General features: G+C 44.4%; 1 pseudogene; it reads right to left on the bottom strand.

The window, feature by feature from the left end:
* Nucleotides 1-7704: 7704 nt before the first annotated feature.
* On the bottom strand, nucleotides 7705-14260 carry LOC123075973 (agamous-like MADS-box protein AGL61; annotated as a pseudogene).
* Between the last annotated feature and the right edge of the window lie 1984 nt (nucleotides 14261-16244).

Below are 16244 nucleotides of genomic sequence, written 5' to 3'. Positions count from 1 at the left end.
CATTGTAAATTGTGACATGATAAGAAGAAAACAAATGCATGCGTCACTGAGTTGCTAATTTAAACCACAGTGCATGCATGAGGTGTAATCCAACACTGTTACATGATATCCAACATTGCTACTTCATATGCGTGTATCCGGTTCTTCATTTAAAAAAAGTATGTATCATGCTCCTAATGAAATGACAGGCAATGAAGAATCCAGTAATTCACATCCTAATGTGGACTATTATTAACTAGCTACCAGCAAGTTACTCTCCTCTCAACTCACTGCCATTTACGATTGGCTATTGCAAACATGTCACAAACATGCGGTCTCACACACCGCATATTTGGTCTAAATGTGATCAAATGCATATAATAATGTGTTGCCTTCTCGTTTGTACATGGAAATCCATGAAGTATTTCCCATCTGCTGTAATTCGGTTGTTTACCGATATCACCACCCTGGCGTTCATCAAGGGCCTTCACATATATTTGGGATCTATGTGAGGAATAAATATGATAAGATTATTAATCCGTTAGATACCTTAACCGTAGTGATGAAGTTATACGCAGCCCATGCACCGATTGCTTATGCAATAAGGACATTTTCTGGCTTTAGGGGTAGATGAGAAATGTACCTCATAGAATTCTAGGAAATGGATAAGAAATGTCGTAGACATTGTATCCACGTACTTAAGAGTCTAAACTGGAGGTTCAGGTTATGAGAAATTTGCAACATATTGCAAATCATCTGCCATATACATTTACTGATGACAAAGGTCTCAATGAAGTCTAGTACCAGAATGAGTGGAGGTACCTAATAACCACTCGTATCCCTAGATGAGAGCAAGAGGGAGATACTTTTGGTCACATGATATTAAGTTCTTGTATGTTTTTGTGGAAATAGAGGATATGGTCTCCTCGATGAGTAAATGTGATTCAACCTACGGCTGAATGACAACTGAAGGATGCGTGTCATCCAGAGGCCGCACATATGTGCACATATTTTTATGGTGCTGGGTCATCGAAACACCTAGACTCCATTCTTATGGGAAGTCAAGAGGAGTTAAGAGGCGTAACAAGAATTCCACAAATGATATTTATTCATGAGAATCGAATATGATTTTTTTTTACATTTGTCGACATAAATTGTTTCTTGAGAATTCCCGAGATCTTTTCGGGCCCTAAACCGAAATCCATGGAGAGTGTTGTTTGCACTTATATTGGTTGAAATGAAAGGAAGCAATTTAGTAAGAGTCGCACTCGCTCATCAAAAGAGAGGTGTTCACCATAGTTAAACCTGCTCCTCATAAGTATCATCTGTAGAGAAAAGAATTGATTTTTCATTCAAAAACGAAAATAGATGATGTAGTGGGAAAGTGAGGTTTGTAGCTCATTGGTTTCAGCAGAGATCCGGCGTCGTTTACGATGTAGCATACATTCTCCATATGAGTGTAATTATGTTTCGATACTGAATTGGTAGTACATATCCAAGCGATTGATGTATGTAGTGGCTACATACTCACATGGATCATTAAGTTCAGATATATACACTGAAGTAATGGAAAGGGCTTAGTATTCTGAATCCAATGACAAATCACAACATGTTTGTATGAAGCTTTAGAAGTCATTGTATGACTCCGAAGAGGTCAGAGAGTTGTGTGGTACAACCGACTAAGTGAGTTACTCCTTAATAAGGATTACCCTAATTCTAATAACTAGAAGTGTGACCCGCGCATTTGCGCTGCTAGATTACCGACATATTATAGTTTATTTATTTTACTTTTCCATTAAATTTATAGCATTAAAATGGTTTTGGGTGATTGCATAGATACTTTAAATAATAGAATACCTTGTACGCATATTGCAACATGAAAAGGAATTATGCTAGTAATTTTTTCACAGTGAATTTGAATATATATTAGTTGCAAAATTATAATTTACTAAATAAATATGTATTATAATTATTTCTAAGAATGTTGGTGTGTAACAAAGATAGATCAAAGACCCGTACGCAGCCATGAAAAAAATGCATCTTTCTTACAAATTTACATCTTTTTTCTTCCATCGGTCTCATCTTGAGCGACAATTTTCTTGCACTCTCACATCATTTGATTTTTATTATTGTGATTGTCAATGCCACTTTTCCATGAAGATTTTTATTCCTATTCATGTTTGCAGATTTACTTGCTCTTTCGGATCAATTTTGTATTTTTCAGTGAAATATATCTTCAGTATATTTATCTTTTACTGCTTCATCCTTTTTTGCGGTAGCGGTGAAACTCGTTTACTTCAGTCATATAGTTAATACATTTTCTCATAAACATATCAAAGAGATATGTCGTTCTTCTTACCCAATGCCATCGTATGTCATGTACTTGATTCTTGTAAGTAAGTATCAAATCTGGGGTCTAATCTAACACTTCTATACCAATTTAAGTGTGTGAACTTCCTAACAGATCGACGGTGTGGGTATGCACATGAAGTGTCGTCTCCGCTCCATTTCCTTAACCACGTTACTTATTGCCTTATCACTATGCGTGCTTAAAACTTTAAGCAACATTGGATGTTTAGGAGATCAGTGGTATCCCAGCCCACCAAAGTTCATGTGTTACAGTTGACATCGGTGCTCGCATTTCTCTGGATTCAGTTCAATCCTTCGGTGATGTGCATTCACTGAGGGGAGACTTTCCTGTCGAATGCGATGGCATCTATGGTGACTTCGCCGATCTCAAGATGATGTGCCTGCTCAGTCACACGGAGGTGCTCATATGGGTAGGATATGCGTGTGTGCGCTCTTAGAGGTGAGTGTATGTTCCTATGTATGACCATCTACATCTATACTTTGTTAAAAAAGCAACATATGCATGTTTATACTTCCGACATGAGGTTTGTTTTGTTATTAAATGTCGCGTCACTATATATTCCATGCCATCCAATCTAAATTATGCTATCAAATTTATTTAATATGTTATTCCACATTCATGTGACTACTCATTTCTACATAGGATTATTTTAAAAATTAGTAACTTACAGATTTCACATGCAGGAAAATCAAACTTCCAGTTTCCACTTAATTCTTAATTAATGTTTCATATTTTACTCAAACATCACGTTTTATATACTTCACAATTTTTTTGCGGATGTTATATTTATCAGGTTGAGTATTAGTAAATACGAAATTTCAATTTTTATGTAGAAAATACAGTTTTTCTCTGAGGGGGTGTAGAAAACAGAGTTGTTTTCTTAATCTACTCATATTTTAAAATTAATTCTGAAATTTAAGTACTTATGTGCTACACGTGAAGGATGTACAAACTGAATTGCTAATGGCATGTATTCATCTGTGCATATTTTCCAATCAGTAAGTAAAGTAATTTTTTTTCTTATTGTACCATTTTTTTCAGAAACGTGTGGTATATGCAAATACCACTACTAGAAATCACCATTTTACCTAGCACCAAAGTCTTTCCCTAGAGTTTATTTGGCTCCTCAAGGGATAGTAAAGCAATGAGCAGTGCACTCTAGGGGAAGATGATTTTTTGACAAAAGTATGTATGGCAATATACTTTCCCTAGGGTTGACCCATTTACATGCCATCAATACTAAGAAACACATGATGGGAGGCCCCACTGTGGCATGTAGCTGGACTCCTTTTGCTTCTTCAGTCGACTTTGCGCCACTTAATTCGGTAGCTCGCACTCTCTTTTTCCTTTTTGTGTAGCTGGGCGTACTGCTCAGTGAGCAATGACGAATAGTGAGCGAGAAAGGGCACATATATGTACCAAAATTTTGGCCGATTGGGTCTTCGCTCAAATCCCTGCGCCAGAAGACAAAATATCCCCCTTTCTCCCAAAGCATCTCCAGTCCAAGATTCAGATGCACTCATCCCCTGTCCTGTCGTTCCCCACCGCCGTTCGCCTCCAAGCCACCCCGTCATGCCCCCTGCCGGACTGTTGTGTCCCACTGCCGCCCGTCTCCCCACCACCCGCCCTGTTCCCTTCCGCACCTACGCCCCGTCGTGTCCCCCGCCCAACCACGTCACTGCCTCTCCTCCGCCTCGCCTTGTCAGCCACTGTATCACCGCAATGTCGTGTGCTCCGTCGCTCGGCCGTGCCCCACGGCGCACTGCGTAGTCGTGCCCCCTCTTCTTCCCCTTCCATACCTTCACTGCTCTAGTGGAACCATGGCTTTGACGGGCTTGCTGACCATGGCCACGCAGCCAGGATAACGGCACCGCCCCTGGTGACCTTGCCCCGGCTGGTAGCTGGACGGCCACCGGATCTACCCAACAGGTCTCTCTCACTCTATGGTTTTACATGTGTGCCAGAACTCGTGCTACCATCAAGAATTTTCCATATTACATATTTTCAATGCCTTCTCACTGTAGAGAAATATGTTTCTTTCACTGTAAATCTAAATATTCAGGAGATCGATAGACTACGTGGGGATAATCATGTGACATTATTTCTGAACTTGTATTAAGTAGTTATTATTAATTCGAGTACAATTGCATAATCCACCCAGTAGTTATATACATTTTAACCGGTAAAAAAGAGTAGGTTTAGAAATAGATTGACATGAACAACAACAAAAGAAACTTAGTACTGTAAGATTTGTTGAATTTCACATGATTACACGAATGCATGTACGAACACACTTCAAGTAGACTAACCTTCTCTTTGTTAATAAAGTTCCACTTTGAGTCTATATAACAGATAGTAGCATCTTATTAATGCAGACTTGCAGTTAACGGGCTGTGATTTTCATCACCATGTTGTATCAGGAGGTCTGATAAATGGTAATTCTCTACTATCTAGGCATTTCCCCTTTGATCTTATTGCTATGTAAGTATGCAACATTGTGGCTCAGTTTCAACAAAATGTAGGAAATTGAACTTTGCATTGAATAATATGTTGTGCAAACTGACCACCATGTTCATCTAGTATCTACATCTATGTTGATGTGGTTTCGGTTTCTAGTTATATACTATGATGACTACATTTTTGGTTTCTTTGCACAAAGGAAACCATAAGTTTTTCATTCTTTATCTATCATTGAATTGTCTTATTTATCAGCAGGAACATGTTCTTACCGATGGTCATGGTCTAATGGTTGATGGATACTATCGTCTAATTCAAGCCCTTGCACAGAGAAACATCTTGAGGTGATGTTATGTAGTTCGAGCTTATCAATGTACTCCCTCCGTAAAGAAATAACGATTATGGCATATGGCGTGGTGACATCATACACACAACCTTATGACGAATGTTAGCAAATTAAATCAATAGCAAATGAGTACATGACTACATCGTTTGCCCATGTAGTACAGACTGTTTTCCCGCTTGCTCGTCTCTCCTTTGCTCCAAAGCAGGAGAGCATGCTCAACAACACATAGATCATGTAATACATAGCTCAGCTCATTATGGGGCAGAAAATATATACATAATCTATTTTTTAGGGTACTAAATCATGATTCTCAATGTAGTACCCAGCTCAGCCAAGCAATTTCCTCTCTGACCGCTGCTATATAAACCTCCCCGACCCTGAGAGATATTCATCCACCTCCTCTCTCCTCTTCCTTCATCCCCGACCCTGAGCGGGCGAGGAATAGCGGCCAAGCGGAAGGGTGGCAATGGCCGGAAGATGACCATCCTCCACCCGATCCCCAAGAAGGACGCCCGACGTGTGTGATTTTCCTTGCGCAAGCAGGGCCAGTTCAGCAAGGCCAACATGCTGACCATCCTCTTCGGTGCACAGGTGGCCCCATTGTCTTCTCGCCTGCTTGCAAGGCCTTCTCCTTCGGCCATTCATCCGTCGATGCCGTCGTCAACCGCTTCATGGCGGGGAACAGCGCAGAGCTTCAGGGCGCCACCGCTGACAGTGGGTTGCAGACGCTGCACTGGCAGCACGGGGAGATGTGCACAGAGCTGGCGTATAGGTGGAAGCAGAAGAAGCGTGCAGACGAGGTCCTGGCCGCGGTGCGCGCCGGCGGGGACCAGACTGCCGCTGGGCTCGACCATGACATGCACGACATGGGGTATGAGGACATGGCGGCCTTAGTCGCCGCACTCATGCAGGTGAAGGCTGCTGTCTCCGTACGCGCCAACCAGGTTCTCGTGGAGGCCTACCACATTGATATCTGTAGTAAGCTCCTGGTGCCCCCGCCTCCACCGATGCCGGTCCAACTCTTCGGTGGCACCACCTGTGAGTTTGATGCCTCCAACGCCAGGCTTCACCCCCAGGAGTGGACATGCACCAGATGCTTATGGCGATGCCTCCTCCTCCCGGTTTGGCCGCCGAGGTGGAGATGCAACTGGGGCTAATGGCCACGTCGCCGCCTGAGTTCCCGACAGTGATGGAGATGTAGCTTATGCTCATGAAGATGGCGCCGCTGCAGGAGTTTGTCGCCGGTATGCAGGGGCTCGGGCCGAACGCTAGCTTCCCCTACCAAGGGGAGAAAGGCAAATCCGCACAGAATCAAAATCTATGTTCGCACAAAGTCTAATAGTTTCTTGTCACTGTTATAGTGGTATTATAAATAAATCGTGCCAGGTCGATGTAAGACCCATCTACCTGGGTTCTCCATTTATCATAGTATTTATCATATTATTAATTAAACTATTATATGTAAATGGGGCCCGAGCCATTTTTGTCTGAGTTGCAAGTCCACCATTGACACACAACTGGGCCCGAACGCTGTTTGTCCTTGTTGGAAGTCCACGCTCGACATACAACTACATGCAGATTGCAATTAGTGGTAGGAGCAGGGTTGTCGGCAAGTTTCATTTCCACATTTATAAAATATTCATGGTATTTTTTCATTTTTAATTTTTATAAAAAGTCATGATCATTTTCCAAAATTATGAAATTTTAGAATAATCATTTTAGTTCATGTTTCAGTTAAAAAAATAATCATGATATTTTTCCAAATTTGTGGACATTTTTTAATTTCATGAATATATTTTTAAAATTTTCCGTGTTTCCACTCAGTTTGTTTCTTTTTAATTTTTTGTTTCTGAATTTTATTTATTAGTTCTTTTCTTTCGATTATCACTTTTTTAATTGTTTACTTAAAAATATTCATAGTGTATTTTGTAAAAATGTTCACCATGTTTTAAAATGTACATCACATATTTTTTAGAATTGTTGAAAGCACTTCAGAAGATGTTCACCGTGTTTGAACATGTAGTCACCGTCTTATATGGAATGTTTTTTGCTTTTTTGAGAACAGTTCACGATGTTTTACTAGTTTTTCATCATGTGTTTAAAAAATGGTCACCCCATCAGTGACTCGGCGCAGCTTAGCAGTGCATAAAATTGATTTTACTCTCGTCCTGTTTGTGCATGCTTTCACCAACAAGGGGTCTCCACTTTGAACCATAGCTCTCGCGGCATAAAATTTTTGGCGGATTTTTCTGTCATGGACGACAAACAAAAATACAATGTGAAAACAGAAAAACAAATAAACAATAAAACTCCGGCGCTTTTCTTTTATGTGCTGATTTCATGTTACATGACATCTAGTTGTGAAAAAAACAAACACCAAAGATTTTGCACATAGATCGTCGTATATAAGTATTGGGAGATTTCATTAAATGCCAGCAGCCAGCGACAGGACAATACATATTTGGCCATTAATTATCGACAATAAAGAAACGACATAAAACTAGATGAGAACAGATTAACAAGCTATCGTCCGGGCTTGAATCTCATCTTCTCAGTACGGGAACAGGAAGCCGGCGTTCGTCTCCAGCCCGGCAGGGATCTCCGGTGACGGAGGCATCACCATAAGTAACTGTTTTACCGCCATCCCCATCTTGTCGTCGAACCCTGGCGGCCGAGGAATCGCCATCTCCATCTCCTCCATATCCATCGCCGTTGCGAACCCCGGCAGCGGAGGCATCTACTAGATATCCATCCGGCAGCTCCATCACCATTTGCTACTGCATATTCATCCCGGAGGCGAACCACTGAGGCGGAGGCAACATCGCCATCACCAAGTGCTGCTGCTGCTACTGAACTCAAAGAACTGCCACCGAAGAGCTGTGGCGGCAGCGAATGGGCCACCTCAGCTTTGTGGCTCACGTTGACGTGCATAGCCTCGAGGAGAACCTTGGCGCGTTCGGAGACGACGTCCTTCACCTTCATTGGGTGGACCCAAGCCGCTATCTGGTCCCCCGCATCGTGCTCCTTCGCCATGACCTCCTACTTGCGCTCCGTTCGCTTCTTCACCTCGACCAGCTCGGTGCGCAGCTGGTCGAACTCCTGGTGCAACTTCTTATCTTCGCCGGCAGCGCCCTCCTCCCCCACGCCAACCCCCACCCTCCCCGGCAAGGAAGCGTTCCACGACGCAGTTGATGGATTGATGGCCGAAGGAAAAGGCTTTGCCGCCGGGCGAGAAGGTGAGGGCGGCCACCTGGCGCCGTTAAGGACCGCCAGATCGATGGCCTTGCCGAAGATCCCCATGTGCCCCGTTCTTGGAGAAACTATTGCTCGGGCGCATCCCGGGTTTTTTGTTGAAAACATAGCAGGGCAGCGGACCATGGCAGCAACCGGAGCAGTAGCAGCCGGGGTCGGATCTGATGGCGGGCGGGGTTCGAGGAGTTTGGTCCGGGAATGAGCAAGCAACCACCGGAGCGGAAGCTGCTCGTCCCATGGAGACCAATGCACAAAGTTGAGAAGGCGGCGCCGCTGAAGCTCCAGGGCATGGAGGCGCGCTCCAGGGCGGTGGTAGTTCGCGGGTGGACTTCCGGCGTGGGGAGGGAGGGGAGGGGGGAAGGGCAGAGCGAGATTATACCGGCGGAGGGGAGCAGAGATATGGCGGAGGCAACGGACGATCTAGAATTCCGGGAGACGAATGGGCAGAGCATTTTCTCCTTTGGTGTCTTGGCTGCCAATGGGCCCCAAAATGGGAGGCACACATGACACGTTCGTCCCTCAGAGCCCATGCCCCATGGGTGTGCTTTGGACCTCAAAAAACTGGCCAAAAATTTAAACCCTGCGTGAGCTGCCAAGCCTCTCTGCTTGCCCTTCGGTGACCTTCCGCATTTCACGCTCGCCTTCATCCCGGTACCTGAGCCGTCGTCGGACCTCATGTCCAAAAAATATCAGGAACCCCTCGTCCAGTTATACACTAAAACAAAATTGTATATAAGTAATCGTTTGCACGTGGTTGAATCGATGAGGACGTGACAACAAAATGTCCATGTACATATTGTTTCCCGCGGAAAAGCTAGCGTTCCAAACAATGTGCGTATTCTGGAGATAATTTGTCTTTTTCCCGCGAACACATTTGATACAACACATGAAATTTATATACGCACCTCCAATCACCCTCAAAAAAATATCAGGAACCCCGCTTCGCCTGCCAAGCGAAACGGGAGCGATCTAGATCGCAACGCTGCATTCTCTCGTCCCTCCTACTCATCTCACCGCATGATTAATTTTTTTATCACACATGCTGAATTGTTTTCGAATAAGAAAAATACATTTTTCAATTTGGGGTGCCCATTTCATAAATATGTCACGGAGATTTATACATAAAACTTTTTAAAATTTGAAGAGTTTTTCATTTAAAAAATGTTATTAACATTTAGTTCTTTCAAATCTATTAAATTCCAGCAACTGTTTTGTAAATACTTATTGAAGAGCACATGCAAGCTCTTGGGTAATCAGATATGTTGGGCATCCTCCTTGACGATCTGGCAGATGGTCGTCTTCTTCCGAACACAACCAACCCCTGATTAGGGGCCACCATTTCTTGCTCGGTGACTGGCATAGAGAAAGAAAGGAAGAATAGAGAAGGTCAATGCAGATGAGTGCGTTACTACATCTCGAGGACAGGTTAGAGAAGGTCAATGCAGATGAGTGCGTTACTACATCTCGAGGTAGGGGGTGGGTTTATAGCAAGTGATAGGAGAGGAATCACTAAGATGAGCTATCTACATTAAAAATCCTGATTGGCGGTGAGGTTTGTTGTACTTTCTGCCCAATTGTGAGTTCCCGGCAGAAAAGTGTAACTCAGTAGTTTAAAAAAAAAATTGATGAAAATTACAAGAATTTCTGAAATGTAAATTGTAGTTCGGATAAGTATGAACGATAGGATGAGCACATCTCGTAATTAAGTAGATGTGATGAAAACTCTAGTAAGTTTGAAACTAGTTAGTGAACCAGATGAGATTTGATTCTGTATATGTGTATTTTTTCGGGGAACATAGAGAGATTTAGTCGACTAAATGCACTCTCTAGACCATCATGTAAGAGACTACTGACCATGAAGTTGGATGGTTCGGCTAGCCAACTCCCAGTTAAAATAGATGTGCAGACATTCTTGGCACAAAGATGAGATGGAGTGCCGAAGCACAAACTACATATTGAATCAAAAGTAGTAATATGAGGACCTAGCTCGCTTATTTCTGTGATGATAGGAGCCACAACAGAACGATTGTTGTGGCAAGTATTCCAAAGATGAACAAACAACAACTGATGTTCGCAAAGATGATGCACTCTCAAACAGATATTGTTTGAAAAAATAAGTTTAGCAGTAACTCCAAAGAGCAGTTTGCTCCAGGCTCCCATAAACCTAGTTAAATATCAAACAACAACTCCATCTCCTTCAATGCAATTGTTAAAGCTTATAGCTATATCCATGTTTATCTTAATGATATCGTCTTGTCGAGACCGCAATCCATGGCCTGACAAAACATACCATTTCTTACGAGGGATGTACAAAGTGACAGTGCTTCTTTTGTGAGTTTGGTTGAGTTCACCGGATCAAGCCGATCTTTCTCAAGCCTGTGCCTCTCTATTCCAGTAGTGCCAAATAGACTACACACTGGTAATAATTTTTTATTGCTGGTTATTCTTGTACAATTAGTTAGACAGGATATAACGGGCCAATGTATTTGGATGGAGCCAAGGTAGTCGAACATGGAACCATGACCTAGCCTAATCCCAAAAACGTTGGGCATGTGAGCAATGGATTGAAGAGTTCTCGAGATCCTTCTCCATTCCTTGACAAATCTTGTATGTGCTATTGTTTCTAATTACAAGTTGTTTGATATGCCTCATCTAGTATAATGCCTCTGATCACTCGCCACCAAACACACCCTGATGCAAGTTATGACATCTAGCTTCCAAATGGCAAACAACATCTATTGTTGATTTTCTCTTGTCCCCACAACAATGTGTTTGCTCTATTTTAACAATGTGTTTACTCTATTTAGCAATGTGTTTACTTTATTTTCGTAAGCCCATACTATGAAATCGTCACTGGCACAATATCACCCAGGAATATGCAGTACGGCTTCGACATCAGGGCGAAATGAAATTTCTTTAACTCTTCAAAAGGAGTTCCCATCTCTACAAGAAAATTTAGATACTGTGATGAAAATCCTCGTGACGGTGGTTGACAACGTCAGGAAAATATCATGTAATAACTCAGTGACGGTTAATGTCACTAAATTTCCCGAGCCGCTGAGTGCTAGCTTGTGCCAATTTCTATGATGTTTTGATAATCTCCGTCATGAACCTACTACACCGATTATTACAAATGTGTGACACTCATTTTTTTCATCATGTAACCACTAGCAGTGGGACCCGAGATAGCTACATCACAAGTTACTGAGCAGTTGGCGCCACTATATTTTTATGGGACCCATGTGTCAATGCTGATTGTTAAACAGGCTGTAGGTTTTTCATAGGTCATGGAGAGGTGGAATTATTTGTTCAATCTAACATTTTTGCAGGATTTGTTCAATCTAACATTTTTTTGTGGGATTTGTTCAATCGAACATATAAAAGTAATGCCCAAAAAAAAGCTTATTTGAGGTGCTCGTGATGAATAAGGTGCTGAAATTCCAGGCGCACCCAGGTGGGTTGTCCCCACCAGGTGGCCCCGCAGACCCTGAAACTAACGCTATAAAATCACATATTTCCAGGAAAAAATCAGGGAGAAAGAATTATCGCATTCTACGAGACGGAGCCGCCGTCACCTCCTGTTCTTCATTGGGAGGCCAGATCTGGAGTCCGTTTGGGGCTCTGGAGAGGGGGATCTTCGATCTTCGTCATCACCAACCCTTCTCCATCGCCAATTCCATGATGCTCCCCACCAGGAGTGAGTAATTCCTTCGTAGGCTTGCTGGTCGGTGAGGAGTTGGATGAGATTCATCATGTCATCTAGTTAGTTTTGTTAGGGCTTGATCCCTAGTATCCACTATGTTCTGAGATTGATGCTGTTATGTCTTTGCCATGCTTAATGCTTGTCACTTTGGGCCCGGGTGCCATGATTTCAGATCTGAACCGTTTATGTTATCACCATCATATCCATGTTCTAGATCCGATCTTGCAAGTTATAGTCACCTACTACGTGTTATGATCCGGCAACCCCGGAGTGACAATAGTCGGCACCACTCCCGGTGATGACCGTAGTTTGAGGAGTTCATGTATTCACCGTGTGTTAATGCTTTGTTCCGGTTCTCTATTAAAAGGAGGCCTTAATATCCCTTAGTTTCCAATTGGACCCCGCTGCCATGGGAGGGTAGGACAAAAGATGTCATGCAAGTTCTTTCCATAAGCACGTATGACTATTTACGAAGTACATGCCTACATTATATTTATGAACTGGAGCTAGTGCCGTATCGCCCTAGGTTATCCAACGAATCATCGATCCAATGCCTGCGAATTTCTCTTATATTGTTCTTGCTAAGTCACTACTGCTATCGTTATTGTTGCACTTGCTACAAAACTACTGCTATCACTGTTACAGTTACCATTGCTGCTGCTACTATTATCAAAACTATCATATTACTTTGCTACTGATCACTTTGTTGCAGATAATTAATCTCCATGTGTGGTTGAATTGACAACTCAGCTGCTAATACTTGCAAATATTCTTTGGCTCCCCTTGTGTCGAATCTATAAATTTGGGTTGAATACTCTACCCTCAAAAACTGTTGCGATCCCCTATACTTGTGGGTTATCACCCTGCGCCGGGCTACCTGGGTAGTATGACCAGTCATTTAAGGCCATGTTGGTGGAGTGCGCTGCAAGGCTAGCTCTGCTAGATGGCCAACCACACTTACATGTTGCCATACATAACATTCACGAATCACATAGGTTGGTCATACGGGCCACTATTATTCGATAATTTCTTTTGATAATATATGAATATTTGAAAACTTAGTACTAACATTTTTAAAAGGACGATTAAATCTTTTAGCACACATGCTGAACAATCTTCAAATATGCAAAACACATTTTTTTAAATATCGGTGCCCATTTTGGAAATGTGGGATGAACATTTATACACACAAACTTAAATATTTGTCTAATTTTCCCTAACTATTTTTACTTTTTAAAAATGTTATTAACATATAATTTCTTCCAAATTTATTAAATTGCAGCTCTCATTTGGAAATCCTTGTCGAAGAGCCCCCGTGAGTGCTTTGAGAATTAGATATGTCTGGCACAGTCCGAGGAAGAAGAAAGAAGGAAGAAGGCGTGCCCACACGACGCTGCGCTCCCCACTCGTCCACGCGCATGCACGATCCGCATTCTCCGGCCCACGCCCACGACGCACTCTGTCGCATTCTACGCGGCCGGGCTGCAACTGATCACCACGGGCACCCCCGCCACTGTCGCCAACAAACTACCCCTACTAGGGGTGGACTCCGACGGGAGCCCAACTCACGCACAACCCCGATACAAACACTCGTGCACAGACACACGCACACTGGTCATACACAACCCATAAACAAGTCGGACACACACCAGACTATGCGTAGACACACGCTAGATACTGGCCATGCATACCCTGGACACGCAGATAATTTTGCCACCAACTCGACTTGGGGGCGCTCATGCCGGTCGCGACCGTGCCGGACTCGATCTGACATACATACGCCGGTCTCCGTCCGCTTCTTCACCTCCACGAACTCCATGTGCAACTCGTCGAACTCCTGGTGCAGCTTCTCCAGCTTCTGATCTTCGCCGGCAGCGCCCTCCTCCCTCGCGCCAACACCCGCACCCTCCCCCACCAGGAGGCATTCCACGACGGTGTCGACGGAGGGGTGGCCGAAGGAGAAGGAGTTGCCACCGGGCGAGAAGGCGAGGGTGGCGACCTGTGCGCCAGTGAAGACCTCCATATCGCAGGCCTTGTTGAAGAACCCCATGCGGCCCTTGGAGAAGCAGACGTGTCGGGCATCCTCCTGCATGATCCGGTGGATGACTGTCTTCTTCATGCCTCTGCCACCCCTCCGGTTGGGCGCCGCCATTACTCGCTCGCTCTGTGGGTATTCTCAGAGAAAGGGAAAGAGAGGAGTGCGTGTGCCTACGTCTCGGTGTCAAAGGATAACTGCGCATCAAAGGATAACTACGTACTTGGTATTATTGAGAAATGCTAGACTGACGGACAGTTTCCTATGGAATTTTTGTCACGGACTCATGTGCGTAGTTGTGGTTTGAGAAGCTTAGGGAAGAGAGGTCCCACCAGCTGAAAACACGGGTATTGGTTGGTCAGAGAGGAGTCCGTAGAACCATTCCGTATCAGATTTCCATAAGTGTAGGATTTGCGCGTATTATTTACACCTCTTGCCGAAACAAATTGCTTTTGCTACTCTATCCAGCAACAACGACGTGCTGCCGTTCTTGGAGAAACCGTTGCTCGTGCGCACCCCAGATTTTTGTTGAAAGGAGCAGGGCTGTGGAATGGGGCAGCAGCCGGAGCCGGATCTAGACGGCGGGTGGGGTTCGAGGAGTTTGGCCCAGAACTGAGCAAGCAACCACCTGAGTGGATGCTACTCGTCCCTCGGAGACCAATTGCCAAAATTGAGAAGGCGGCGCCACTGAAGCTCCAGGGCATGGAGGGGGGAGGCACGCGCCAGGGCGGCAGCAGCTCACGGGTGGACTTCCGGCGTGTGGAGGGAGGGTGTCGGTGTACAAAAGTAGGGGCTCTTTTTTTGACCCCTTTACTTGTGCACGAGCAGTCAGAGCCACGCGCGGCGGCCACACCTAGCAGGGCAGAGGAGGAAAGCCGGAGAGAAGCCGAAGCGCAAGACAACCGGGGAAACGCCAAGACCAGAAACGCGGGAGAGCAAAGGGGCGAGGTGGACTCCCCCGGCAAGACTCTTGCCGGGGCGGCCTCCGCGGCCCCGGCAAGACCCTTGCCAGGGAAACTTGCCCGATGCCAACAGAGCAGGCCACCCTTGAGCCCGTGGGTTCCAACACCAGCCAACCAACTACATTGGAACCAGGGCTCGGGAGGCACCTCTGTGGTGGCATGCAGAACTTCGTCAAGATCATGAACACACAAGATCAGATGAGGACTAGAAGATGGCGACCTTTGGCGGGATCCTAGCCGAGGAGATCCACAAGACCCCCGGCAAGCGCCTTGCCGGGGACGACTGCGACGCCACGGCAAGATCCTTGCTGGGCCCCCGGCAAGACCCTTGCCGAGGGCATCAGCGGGGCCACTGCCAGACCCGCACCAGCCAAGACTCCACCGCCGTTCGCATGCAGCTGCCAGCCCAACCAGCTGGGCAGGCACCTGCGTGGCAACATGCGGCTTCCAGACCAACTCAGCAAGCACCTGCGTGGTGGCATGCAGATCTTCGTGAAGACCCTGCCACCGCGGCACCTTAGCAGCCTGCTTGCCTACATGGCGCCACACGCATCGCTGGCCTGGGCACGTGTCGAAGCAAGGCGGAGCGGCGACGGACGGGACGGGCCTCGCTCCCATTCCCGATCTATACCTACTAATAAAAGAAATAGGTATTCTTAGTCCGGCATTGCTATTTTATAGAAAACCCCCAGATTTTTCTCACATTAAACACGCAGTAGATATCAAATGTTCTTTAAAATACTCATAATTTCTAAACCGTAACTTCAAATTTAACATGTTATATATTAATTTTGATTAGAAAAATATGTAGAATCTGAATATGATGTTATTTTACCGGTTAACAATCTGAAGAAAAATACTATCTAAGGACCCAATACCTATGACATGTATGGCAAAAAATAATGATGAAATATGGACGCAATTACCTGCGTCCATAGGAGACCATACAAAAATGTTCTTTTTAAGACAAAAAAATATCTCTTTATGCTTAAAAAATCATGTATCTTTTAACAACTCTTCATGTATTTAATAAATATGCATGTGAAAAAAAGTGTTCAAGAGTTACCCTAAGTTGGTGATGCTTAAACTGAAAATTGCCCTTGATGCGCGCATGTCTCCGTAGTGTGCTAATCTGTCAT

The sequence above is a fragment of the Triticum aestivum genome, chromosome 3D (assembly GCF_018294505.1).
Source record: "Triticum aestivum cultivar Chinese Spring chromosome 3D, IWGSC CS RefSeq v2.1, whole genome shotgun sequence".
In the NCBI taxonomy this organism is placed as follows: Eukaryota; Viridiplantae; Streptophyta; class Magnoliopsida; order Poales; family Poaceae; genus Triticum; species Triticum aestivum.
Note: the sequence above shows the minus strand (reverse complement) of the source record. Positions and strands in the feature narration are given on the sequence as shown.